Genomic DNA, 13,015 nt, shown 5'->3' with positions numbered 1-13,015 from the left:
CAGAGAACTGAGTTGCCATAACATCTCTCTAAGACCTGCTTCAGGCAGTGCATTTCAGCAAGGAGCAGACCATGGAGGATCACAGGGATCTGAATTTGCAGGTGATGGTCCAAATTTTTGGCTCCAAGTATAAAATACTGATTTCCCAACTCCTCTACCCAGGGCTTTCTTGCTCTGAGGCCAGGCTGGCACTGTTTGCATAAAGCACTGTTCCATTTCAAAACAGCTGTGCCTAGAAGCAGATGAGAGTCGACGAAGTAGGGATCATAAGTCAGCAGAACTGTGCTACAAAGGCATTTTCTGTTGCTGCTTTTGGTGGATGCTGACTAGGAAATCAGACACTCCATAATCAACAGAACTTTACATTGTGCATTTTAGAAGCTAAAAATCCTAGATAAGAGATCCTTAATGGTTTACTCCCCAGGACAAAAGCTGAAGCTCATAGATTCTGTGTCTTCTGGCATTAATGTTATGATCTCACTGAAATGAACATTATCAGAACTCCTTTTAAATAGTCTTTTTGAAGTTTGCTAAGTTATGGTTATAAGATGTGCCTTTTCCCTCCCTGATGGATGTCAGTTGGTATCATCTTCCCTACTTGACTGACATAAGCTTTCTTAACCTGCTGTCCTTGAGATAAATCTTTGAGGGGAACTTAGTTATACTCAGCTACAAAAGAGACACCATCATTTTGATGTGTTATGGAACTGAGGAGTGATAGTTCCTATCACTGGGCTGGTCAACACTCTCCTGCTTCCTTTATGGTAGTTGTTATAAATGATGTGTTTGGGGGGTTTCATTTCAGTTTATTTTTACATTTATGAGTCTGTAGTCTTTCCCACAACAAAGTCCAGCCATTCCTGCATGCCTCATCACTCCTAAGTGTGGTATAACAGAATTTGAATAAGAAATTTAAGGCAAACAAGAGTTTGTGATTTTATTAGAAATGCTGGATAAGAATTTTTTTTTTTTTTTTTTTTTTTTTTTTTTTTTTTTGAGACTGAGTCTCATTCTGTTGCCCAGGCTGGAGTGCAGTGGTGCAATCTCGGCTCACTGCAACCTCCACCTCTCAGGTTAAAGCAATTCTCCTGCCTCAGCCTCCCCAGTAGCTGGGATCACAGGCACCTGCCACCATGCTGGGCTAATTTTTTGTGATTTTAGTAGAGACAGCATTTCACCATGTTAGCCAGGCTGGTCTCGAACTCCTGACCTCAAGTAATCCTCCCACCTCGACCTCCCAAAGTGCTGGGATTACAGATGTGAGCCACTGCACCCAGCCTGTATGAGGCATTCTTAATATATCTCTTTTTCTCATGTATCATCTGATGATTATCTTTGACTGTCATCTATACTCCTCTTCCACAGTTAACACAGTCATGAGTTATGGCCCCAAGTTTGACCTGAGCAAGAATCAATTCTTGATGCTGTTGACAAAGCTGCTTTTGGACTCACATCATGATCCTCATTTCCGAGACAGAGTCAGACACGATAACCAGCCTATCATTGCATTGGATATAAAGTTTGGAAGCAGAGCCACCAAAAAGTGAAGACAAATCAATAATTTCTTATTCTTCAATAGTAAAGCAATTGTATCCTATTTCTGATCCTAATAGTACCCTTGGAGGCATCTTTATTGTCTGATCAGATCACCTCCAATATCGCTCTTACTCCCCAAAACAAACTCAGGATGACAACCATATGAAATTACTATGAGGATGTGGGAAGACGTGGATTAGTCACTAAGTGACCTTGTTGGTATTTGTATTTTGAGTTTCAATAGCCCGGATGATGTTTCATCCAGATGCTAACACCCAGACACCCTACCAATTGACGTACTTATTTAAGTCAAGCCACACGATCCTATTTATTCCTTTGCCATTTTATTTGCTAGGATTTAAAATGAAATGTCCTCCTTTGTCTGAACATGTACTATCAAAGTTCTTCATCTAACAATAGCAACAGAAAATGCAACGAACAAACCTATTTCTTTTAGATCTATTTTTGTATGTCTCATATTCTCAGAGTCATTTTGTTCTGCCCTCCCACACCTAAGTGGTCATCTGGCCTTCTCTAATACACTTCTTTGATTTCATCGAGAACAGCCGTTTGTCAGATTTAGGTGGCATATGTGCTAATAATGGTTTAATTGGTCTCTTCTGTTCTGTGATAGTACAGATGTGATGCAAATAAAACCTATATGTGCAATGGAGGTGATTGGAATTACGGTCAACTGACAGGAGGCATCAACCTCTCAGTGCTTGAATAGCCAGTTTATTGGATCAGACAGGACAATTACCGCAAATGGCCTGTCAGAATGGTTAGAGCTCCCTACAGGCTTTGAGGCAGGTGTTTGTGCCTTCAGTTTAATCTCTTCCTTTCTAGTTCCAGGTTACATGCAGCCCTTGGCACCAGCAGAAGCATTAATACAGAAATGTGGGTCACCTGCATGCCCAGACCAGTGGATCTGGACTCACTGCCAAATGAGGCATTAGTTCCCTGTGATGCAAGCTGGATTTCTCCAGGGAAAAACTAGACTGACTTGCAATCCTTTATGGATCATCTGAGTGTTTGATTTAGTAGAATTATGGATATTTAGAATGCTTTTTCCTGAGTTCCAGTGGAGCCTCTAGAGACTACAACATTCATATCTCTCATTTTATGATTGAGGATTTGGAGTTTCAGAGACGTTAAGCAAGTGCCCACGGCTCAGCTAGTCAGTGGTAGAGTCAGGGCGAGGTTTCAGATCTTTGGACAGTGCTGATTACTGGACCCACAGCTGCCATCTGAGTGTCCTTTCCTGACACCTGACAGTTTCTGTCTGTGGAAGGTACTGAAGCCTTAACAGCTTCTAGAGATTGGATAAGCAAAACATATACCTCTATAAAGAAAAGCTACAGACAATTGTTTTCTTCAACTTCTCTCTTCTGCATGATTTTTTGTATCTCACTACAATCAAAGTAGTAGTTATTCTGTGGTGGTGCTTCTCCTTTTGAGTGTTAAAGTTGTTTGAAATCTGTGACAATTCTGTTATATAGCTAGGCTCTATTTCATACATTATGGTTGGTCACCAAAGTTTGATTACATAGAAGACGTGTGTTAGATGTATAACTACTTTAGATGTGCAGAAACTGGGCTTCGGGAATGTTTAATAACTTTCCTAAGATCAGCTGAACAGTAAGGCTGGACCTGGGAGTTGAACTTGAGACTAGTTTCCCTGAAACCTGTGTTGTTGACCTTGTGGCACACGGTTTCTCAGAACACTGAGCCCTTCCATAGTCATTTAGCTTACTCCTAAGAGTGAATGCAGCCTTGGGAAAATTTGTTTCACAAGGTTGAGGCATTTCTGAAAACTCCTCTTTCAGGATCAAAATTTGGATGGTAATTTTCCTCTTCTCAGATTATGCCTAGTCAGAAAATTGTTTCAATGATCAAACTTGTATCAAACTTGGGGTTAAGGAAATGGGCCTATGCAGTGGTCGGGGTGATGGTCCTGCCTTTCAGAGAAACCCCTGTCAAGGAAGCCACTGCTAAGTGTATTAGATGTCAATTCATTCTTCTCTGAAAGTAACTTAGTTTATTCTTTCTTGGGAATACAATGGTCCTATATTTTTATGTATTTTTCACATTCCTTATAGAAATATAGGCCTTGCTACTTAGGCCATTTCTATTAAAACTCAATAATTTCTAGACTAGTAAAAAATTTGAGCATTGCTGTTTCATAGACAGTTATAAAGCTGTCAGCTTTCTAGATGGCACTTTTTTAATTTGTGGATTTTTCTCAGAAAACCCCGTGACTTGGAAAGCCACTCTTTTTTTTTTTAAATTTTATTAACAGTTTGTTACACATCTTGTACCTCCTTCATATCCCTTGTGATCATGTACAATTCATCCAGTTTCTGTTATTCTCATTATAAAGGACAAAAGTAATAAAGGTGGTAGAATGGCTTGTTAAGAAAAGCCAAGTTCTGGGAGAAATTGGCAGGCACCACTCTGTTATTGGTTTAGGAAAAGCGCTTCTAAATCCTTGCTTGGATGGCAGGACTGAATGTGAAATTTGGGAGGCATTGTGATCCAGATGGTTTTCTTGTTCCCTTGTAAGTCTACATTTTCCTTTTTTTGGAGGATAAAGATAGGAAAAATGAAAGATAGCAAAACTCAGTTTTTAGTTAGCTTCATGTTGAGCAATTAATCTAGTCAACCCATGTTTTGCATGTACTGCTTTTCATAATTACCAGTTAGAATATTTGAATATACAAATGAGCACTGTCACCTAGATAAAAACATGACCAATTTCAAAGCTTGGGGGAGATGCACAAAGAATGATTGCCCTATGTAGAGGTATTCAAGGCTGAAGGTGACCTTGACTACCTTGTCTTTTCTGCCAGGAAGTGATTCAATGCCTATCTGCCTACTTCCCATGTCTTCCCAGGTCATTTATTTTTCTTTATTTCTCTCCGTTTCTTCAGTATTTATCTAATTTTCAGATATTATCATAAATTGAAAGGGTTTGTAATTGCATCATTAGGAGGATGAACAGAGGGTTCAGACACTCACCCAAAATCTGCCTGTACCCTTTGATACAAGAGTTTTGGATTTTTAGTTTGAATGGGAGTTTGGTTTGAATTTTCAGTTTGAAGTTTTTTGGAGTTTAGTTTGAATTTTAGTTTAAATTGGAGTTTAGCTTGAATTTTTAGCTTCAAGGTTTTTTTGAGTATTGTTTGATTTTATTTTGAAGTGGAGCTTAGTTTGAATTGAATACAAAACAGGATTCAAGGAGGATGAGAGACAAACATGAGGAAGGTATTGTTTTATCTTTCTTCCTTGTACAATGAAATGAGTTTGAGTTTATTGGTTAATGGGGTGATGGCCAGAAGTTGTGGGGTTTACAAATTTTTGAATAAGAGAGTTCAGGAACTCACTGCCTTAGCAGTGGTGCTTCAGTGTCCAGGTGTCAGAGTATACACAGAATTGAAGAAGGGGAATTATTTAGGCACAGTTTGGCGTCTTTGGAAATGGCATCTTGAAGAATTATCTGGAGACCATGCTCTTGCCTAGACACTGGCATTAACAGGATGAAGGTGATCAGCAGTTGCTGGAGGGAGGCTGACAACATTTGTGGAGGCACTTGGAGCAGGAGAGGGAGAACATGTCAGTTTTATATGAGGACTATAGCTGACACATTAGTTTATAGGCATGTGTGAGGCATCCCCTTGGCAATGACAGTGACTAGGGAATATTTTAAGTACCTCTTAGAACCAGTGAAATTCAGGAATCAAGCAATTTTTCATTCATATGAAGGAAGAGCTTATTATATTCAAGTTAATTTGTTAAGTCTGGTGGGTGCACAAAACCGTGAAGGTCTGAAATGTTATCCTAGTTGCAAGCTAACAAGTCAGCCTACTACAGTTTCACGGGTGCTGGCGGAAGGCATGAGACTCCTGGTAGGAGACAAATAACTTTATTATGCATAGCTTTGAGGCAGCACGAGCTTCATGTTTGAATTTGTTCTTTCTGTCCCCCATGTTCCATACAATTATGCAGGGGAGGACCTTGCTGAATGCTGCACATTCAGTGGATTTGTGTCCCCATGGAAGAACCCACACCTAGGAAACCCTAAATTTTTAAAAGGATTGTTAGCAAACCTGACCAACGTTTGCCTTAAAGGGAGATGCTATCTTTCTTAAACTGGTCGGGAAACAAATCTGCCCTTTGCTCCAGAAGGAGACACTACCTCTGTCTTCCAAGGCTGTTGGACGTTCAAACATCTTTGATGAGATAGTCTAGAAAAAAAACTGTCAATGTATCTGCTCAAAAGCCCTTTGCAAAAATGTGAGAGACTCATGAAGAGTTGTCTCCCAACAGTACATCCCAAAGACTCATATTTTTATAATTATTGTAGATGGATAAACCTGGAGTCATTAGAGTGATACCAGTAGAGGTAAAATAGGAGGATTATTCTGAGGGTGTGAGGGTCTTTTTATGTTTACGGACTTATACCCACTAAGGCTTTTCCTTCTCTGGTCTATAAATTGGATAAATTTTTCCAGGGTGTTGTCTTGTCTTTCTTGTTATTTAGACTCATCTGGCACAAATGCTTAGGCTAGGTCTACAGTTCTGATAGGTTTTGCCTTTGGTATGCAAAGGAAAGGCTTCAGACTAAATATTTCAGTGCCCATTAAAGAGTAGGGACAGAACCCAGAAATCTTATCATATCCTGTCATTGTGTAATATGCTGGATTGCTTCAGCAGATTAACTAGATAATAAGGAAAAATCTACGTGAAAGTGAGTGAGTATATGTGAAGTGTGTGTGTGTGTGTGTATGTGAGAGAGAGAGAGAGAGAGAGAGAGAGATCAATGGCATTCTGTATTCAGAAAGAGCCTGCATTCTTTTGTACTTTTAACACTGTTGGTCATTTGTTTTTTTCTTGTACATTTGTTTGAGTTCAACAAGTGGGCAAAGGATATGAACAGACACTTCTCAAAAGAAGGCATTTATGCAGCCAACAGACACATGAAAAAATGCTCATCATCACTGGCCATCAGAGAAATGCAAATCAAAACCACAATGAGATACCATCTCACACCAGTTAGAATGGCCATCATTAAAAAGTCAGGAAACAACAGGTGCTGGAGAGGATGTGGAGAAATAGGAACACTTTTACACTGTTGGTTTGGACTGTAAACTAGTTCAACCATTGTGGAAGACAGTGTGGCGATTCCTCAGGGATCTCGAACTAGAAATACCATTTGACCCAGCCATCCCATTATTGGGTATATACCCAAAGGATTATAAATAATGCTGTTATAAAGACACATGCACACATATGTTTATTGTGACACTATTCACAATAGCAAAGACTTGGAACCAACCCAAATGTCCACTAATGATAGACTGGATTAAGAAAATGTGGCACATATACACCATGGAATACTATGCAGCCATAAAAAAGGATGAGTTCATGTCCTTTGTAGGGACATGGATGAAGCTGGAAACAATCATTCTCAGCAAACTATCGCAAGGACAGAAAACCAAACACCACATGTTCTCACTCATAGGTGGGAATTGAACAATGAGAACACTTGGACACAGGAAGGGGAACATCACACACGGGGGCCTGTCGTGGGTTAGGGGGACAGGGGAGGGATAGCATTAGGAGATATACCTAATGTAAATGACGAGTTAATGGGTACAGCACACCAACATGGCACATGTATACATATGTAACAAACCTGCACGTTGTGCACCTGTACCCTAGAACTTAAAGTATAATAAAAAATATATATACATATTAAAAAAACAAAAAAAAAAAACCCATAGTTGGTCTAGTGTTGCTCACTTGAAAGGCATTTTAAAGCTCTTAGATGTGCTCTCTCATACTTTCAAGACCTGCAAATGATAACCTAAGATTTTTGATGATGATGATATTTGGTAAGCATGAAATTACCTTCAGAAACATCACTTCTTAATTCAGATGCTGCTTAACTCAAAGGCTCAGTATTACAAAGTCGTGAAGATTTTGTAGGTAGGAGGAGAAAACTAAATCAGTATTTTTAACTAAGTATTTAAAAAGAAAGTGAAAAGAGGAGAATCGTATGTTTTACAGGTAGAGTGTCTTAGGCCTTTTCATAGCTAATCTGTTTGGGATTCTCTGACTAGGGTGGAATAAATGTATTATATGAGAGGCTCTATTGAGCACAGTGTGATGGTCGCTTAGTCTGACTGTGGCTGTGTCTCACATATCACTGTACCCAGTCAATACTCTATTATTGCAACTTAAGTGGTTTGCTACAGTGTTCCACGCACTGGGTATTAGAAGCTGTGTTCCCTAATTTCCTAAGCAATAATGGTATAAGCAGTATGCATTTTTTATTATAAAAACTAACAATTGCCTCCTCAGAGCTAATGGTTTTTTATGTACTATTGGTACCCAGGAGATTTAGTCATAAATCAGAGCAAAATTAAATATGAAATGTGCTAAATTTTGGCAGAATTAGATTTTCTTTGTAAAGGTCGAAGTCTTCAGTTTTTCTTGAAATCAAACTTTGGTTTTCTTCCTGGTGTCTTTATTTCTATTTTACTTAAATGGGTGTGTTGTTTCCTGATTAAAATTGACTGAGAATAATTATAACAATAATAGTTCATAGCATGGGCCTGGGTGGTATTCTTTATAGCTCCTGGAGGCTGTCTCCATCCAGCCTTTCTGTCATCAGTTTTTTAAATGCGAACCATATTTGAGATGCAGAAGGAGTGAATGGTTATGAACTACATGACAAAGATTGTCACGTGAAAGATCATTTCTGTCTTCAAATGACTGCTGTCGTCACAGGTCAGGGGCTCTGTGTTCAAGAAAGAATTCACTTGGTGAATTGCCTATCTACTGATTTTACCATAAATGGAAGGTAAGAAAGGGCAATAGTTTCTCTCATGAATAGACGTAATTAAGGGTTGCTAGTGTCCAGGTAGCCAAAGCCCCAGTTCCAAATCAAGGTAGAGTTAGAGCTGCCCTGGGGTGATAGGAACTGGAAGTTCAAAGTCAGCATAGTCAAACTTACATTCTTCTCTCTTTTAGGAGGTCTCTTTTTTTCTCCTTTTTGCTCATCTCTGCACATTCACTTCATTTTTCTTTCTTTCTTTCTGGACTTTTTCTGCTTCTTTATACATGGCAGAATATGGTAGCATCACAGGATCCATCCCAGGTTGCATATTTTCAATCCCAGTGACCAGTCCCAGCCACCAGGCCAGAGTCAGCCTGGAGACCTTCAGGAGTGGGGCCACATTTAAATTAATAGGGAGTGAAGGGGATGAGTGCTGTGGCTCACACCTGTAACCCCAGCACTTTGGGAGGCTGAGGCAGGTGGATCACTTGAGGTCAGGAGTTTGAGACCAGCCTGGCCAACATGGTGAAACCCCATCTCTACTAAAAATCCAAAAATTAGCCTGTAATCCCAGCTACTCGGGAGGCAGGAGAATTGCTTGAACCCAGGAGGTGGAGGTTGCAGTGAGCCGAGATTGCACCACTGCACTTCAGCCTGGGTGACAGAGCCAGACTCCATCTCAAAAAAAAAAAAAAAAAAACAAAGGGAGTAAAGGGACAGTGACAATAGATGGGGTGTGTTTCTTGATTAAAAGTATTGAAATTGACCAATATTTATGATAAAACCAATTACAGCCACAGTCTGCAGGCCAACTATAGGCTGGAGGCTCCCTGTTTAAGATCCATCAACAAGTTTTTCTTGGACCACTCTCCAAATTCAAGGGACACCTAGCGTCATCCACAGGGCTAGAATTGGGATGATGCAAGGGAAGCTCTTGTCTCAGGTGCAACATTTAAGAGGATCCATGAAAATATCAATAATCTAGATAAATAATGCTTCTATGTAATATTAAAAAATGAAACTAGTGTAAAAATTCCATGATGAAAAATTAGAAAATTTTAAAGAAGGCAGGATGATTATTACTGATTTTCCTTTTCCTTCAGGCTCCAATATGGCTTAGCACAGCATGTTTGGCCAGGTGTTGACCTATAGGCCAGTCAGTTGAGGGCTGGGGAGTGAGTCCCATCAATAACCTGAGGGGTCAGTTCTCAGCAGTAGGGACGTGGGCCAGGCAAGTACACCTCAAAAAGTATCTGCTAAAGGATGTGTGTTGAAGCATTATACTTTCTTCTGAAATATGGCCCCTGGATGAGTCAGTTCAGGTTGCCATAACAAAATACTATAGAATGGGTAGCTGAAACAATAGAAATGTATTTTCTCACAGTTTTGGGGGCTGGAAATCTGAGATCAGGGTGCCAGCATGGTTAAGTTCTAGTGTAGGCTTTCTTCCTAAGCTTCTAGATGGTCGCCTTCTCACCATATGCTCACATGACCTTTCATCCACGCGTGAAGGGAAAGAAATAGAGAAAGAGGGAGGGAGGGAGAGGGGAGAGAGAGTGAGAGAGATGCGAGGAGAGAGAAAGAGAGAGTGAGGGCATGAGCAAAGAGAGAGCAAACTCTCGGGTGTCTCTTCTTCTAAGGACACACGTCCCATCATGAGGGCTCCACTGTCATGACCTCATCTAACCCTAGTTACCTCCCAAAGGCCCCATCTCCAAATATGTCACAGTCACTGTGAGGTTAGGGCTTCAGTGTGTGCATTTGGTGGGGGAGTGGGAAACAAACATTCAGTCCATAATGGACCCCAAGGATTAGAAATACACTTCAAACTTTTTAACTCTTCTTTAATGGTCTTTCTTGGATTTCTCATGTGTAAATTTTTGCTTTTCTTTGTTTAAATTTAGTTATCTTTAGACAGTGTTGTCAAAATATAAGCCCAACAAATTAAGTTTAGATTTTGTCATTGACTTCTTATTTCAAGTAAGTTGCCAGAAGAGTAACTTTTTGTAAAGCTGACTGACTCAAAGATTTAACTAGAACATGAGGCTTGGGTGTTTAACCATTTCTGAAACCCCCAGGACCTGAACAATAATTACTCTTCCAATCCACAATAAGACAGAAACATTTAGCATATGGTTTTTCTTTCTCGTCTAGAATCAATCAGAATGTGTCACTTTGTAGCTTGCTATGGTCAAAGTGTTGTGCCTAGTTCTTCTAAATGTAAATCTCCTAAAGACATTTTTCAGAAAAGACTGTCAAATTATTAAGTGATAGGAATGTTGGTAGAGAAACTAAATTCCTTTAGACATTTTATAGGTACTGAAAAGTTAGGAAATGCTTTTTTTTTTTTTTTTTAATCTCCTCAAGGGATGTTTTGGTTTTGATTTCAAACACCATATTGGAAAACATTTTAACTGTGAATATAATTCTGAAAACACTTCGAGCCCTGACAATATCTGTCCTGGGCAGCTTCGTATCAAGCTGGCAAAACAGATCCTGAAAAAAATAGGGGAGTATTTTTGTTTTCAGAATGCTTTATATGCAATTCCCCAGAAACAGCTCAAAAAGATAGATACTCTTTTCTAAAAGGTTGCTGGTTTAGCACTTCCCAACTTATAAAGGTTGGAATTTCCCACTGGCTCAGTGGAGAGATTTGTATCAGTTATTTTAGATTCACTTAATAGCACATTTGTGTTTGAGATGAAGCGTGAGTCCCACCAGACAAAGTAAGATTGTTCTTAAAAATTGGCCTCCTTCTCCCTCCCCCGCATGTATACTCGGATCTAAAATTGCGTCTTCTGAATGTTATTCCACAGCTAGATATGACATCCCATCTTAAACCAGCAGCAGTAACTGCTGTTTCTCTTTGTAGAGAACATGGCTGGATGTACAGCACACAGATTTGTGAAGGCTGGAGTTTTTCAGTTCCTTAAGTGAAGCCCTCACTATAGTTCCCCCCACCTTCATGCCCATGTGTTAGTGTAGATCAGAGTGAGGGTGAAGAAAGCAGGTGACACTTGGAAAAGTACCGTGAAGGCTTATACAAAACACAGAAACACAGACGGTGATACTTGCCTCACCACCAGTGATTTCAGGGCATTCAGTACATTTTATTTTCCTTTTTGCAGGGACATTCATCATGCTCTGTCTTGTTTAGTTCTTCCCTACCAAGCTTCCATGCTTCTTAAAGGCCGGGCATCCTTGCAACCTGGTATCCTTCACCACCCCTGGTACTGCATGAAGGTCACTCAGAAGTGTGCTGAATAGTGTGCTGAATGCTTGAAATGCGGAGTGTGTTTGAATTGGTCAAAAGTTCACTTAGGGGAAGAGAAGACTATTATTTATTGAGTGTTTATGCCAAACATTTGACATAAATGAATTTTTCTGTGAATCCTCACAATAGTCTTACGAGAAAGACAAAATTATTCCCATTTTGCCAAAAATGGAGAAACTGAGGCTTTAAATAGTAAATTGCTCTGCATCAGTGGAGTCAGCTGGACCCAGGGTTCTAAACAAGTCTATCTGATGTCATCAGGCTGGGCTGCATCTGTAATTAGAACCAAGGTCCCAGATTCAGATGCCTGTGGGGTGCGGAATACAGGGAAGGAGCGGTAGGAGCCCTGTGGTGAAGGAGAACCCCTGCCTATAGACCTTGTCCAAAGCGGGTGGCCTCTTAGTTTCAGCCAACTTTACAACATTAAGAGAGAGAGGGAGAGAGAGAGAATCCATACATTTGCGTTTTTTAGGGATTTTTCAAAGTCTTCCAATTTTTATATTGTAGCAACAAATTTGATGATAATACTTGTAAAAGTTAAAAACAGTTCAGTGGGCCAGATTGAGGCTGCAATCTGAAAGTTTTTAGCTGTTAAAGAATAGTTTTAAAGAATTGCAACTGTTTCCCTCAAGCAGGCACAATCGTCCCTTGGTATCTGAGGGGGGTTGGTCCATGGATGCTCAAGGCCCTTATATAAAATGGCATAATATTTGCGTATAACATATGCACATTCTGTCATATATTCTAGATTGCTTATAATACCTACTACAGTGTAAATGCTATGAGGCAGTGGTTATACTGTCTTATTTTAATTTGTTTTTTTCTTTTCTACATCCCCGAGAAACAGATGTATTAAAATTTGTATTCTTCTTCTTCTTCTTTTTTTTTTTTTTTTTTAAGGACTTTTCATCCATGGCTGGTTGAATTTGCAGATGCAGAACCCGTGGATACAGAGGGCTGACTGTATTGTAATCCTGACTGATGTAAAGTGCTACCTGCCTAGGAGAACTTAGAGAACTAACTGTAATTACTAGTTTGCTGTTTTATCAGTATATGAAATATTTATGGATAATACTTTCAGAAGTGCTTTCCTATCTACTCGATGTGGAATGAGGACAGTGAATGTACCTGCTTACTTGTTTTACTTACCCTACTTGATGTGACGTTCTGACTTGGAACTTCATGAAAACAGCACAGTTATTTATTTATTTAAGACGGAGTCTCACTCTGTCACCCAGGCTGGAGTGCAGTGGCATGATCTCTCTGCTCACTGCAACCTCTGCCTCCAGGGTTCAAGTGATTCTCCTCCCTCAGCCTCCTGAGTAGCTGGGATTACAGGCACGTGCCACCATGCCCGGCTAATT

The sequence above is a fragment of the Symphalangus syndactylus genome, chromosome 7, assembly GCF_028878055.3.
Source record: "Symphalangus syndactylus isolate Jambi chromosome 7, NHGRI_mSymSyn1-v2.1_pri, whole genome shotgun sequence".
NCBI lineage: Eukaryota > Metazoa > Chordata > Mammalia > Primates > Hylobatidae > Symphalangus > Symphalangus syndactylus.
The sequence above is the reverse complement of the archived record's forward strand: the minus strand, read 5'-3'. Positions refer to the sequence as shown.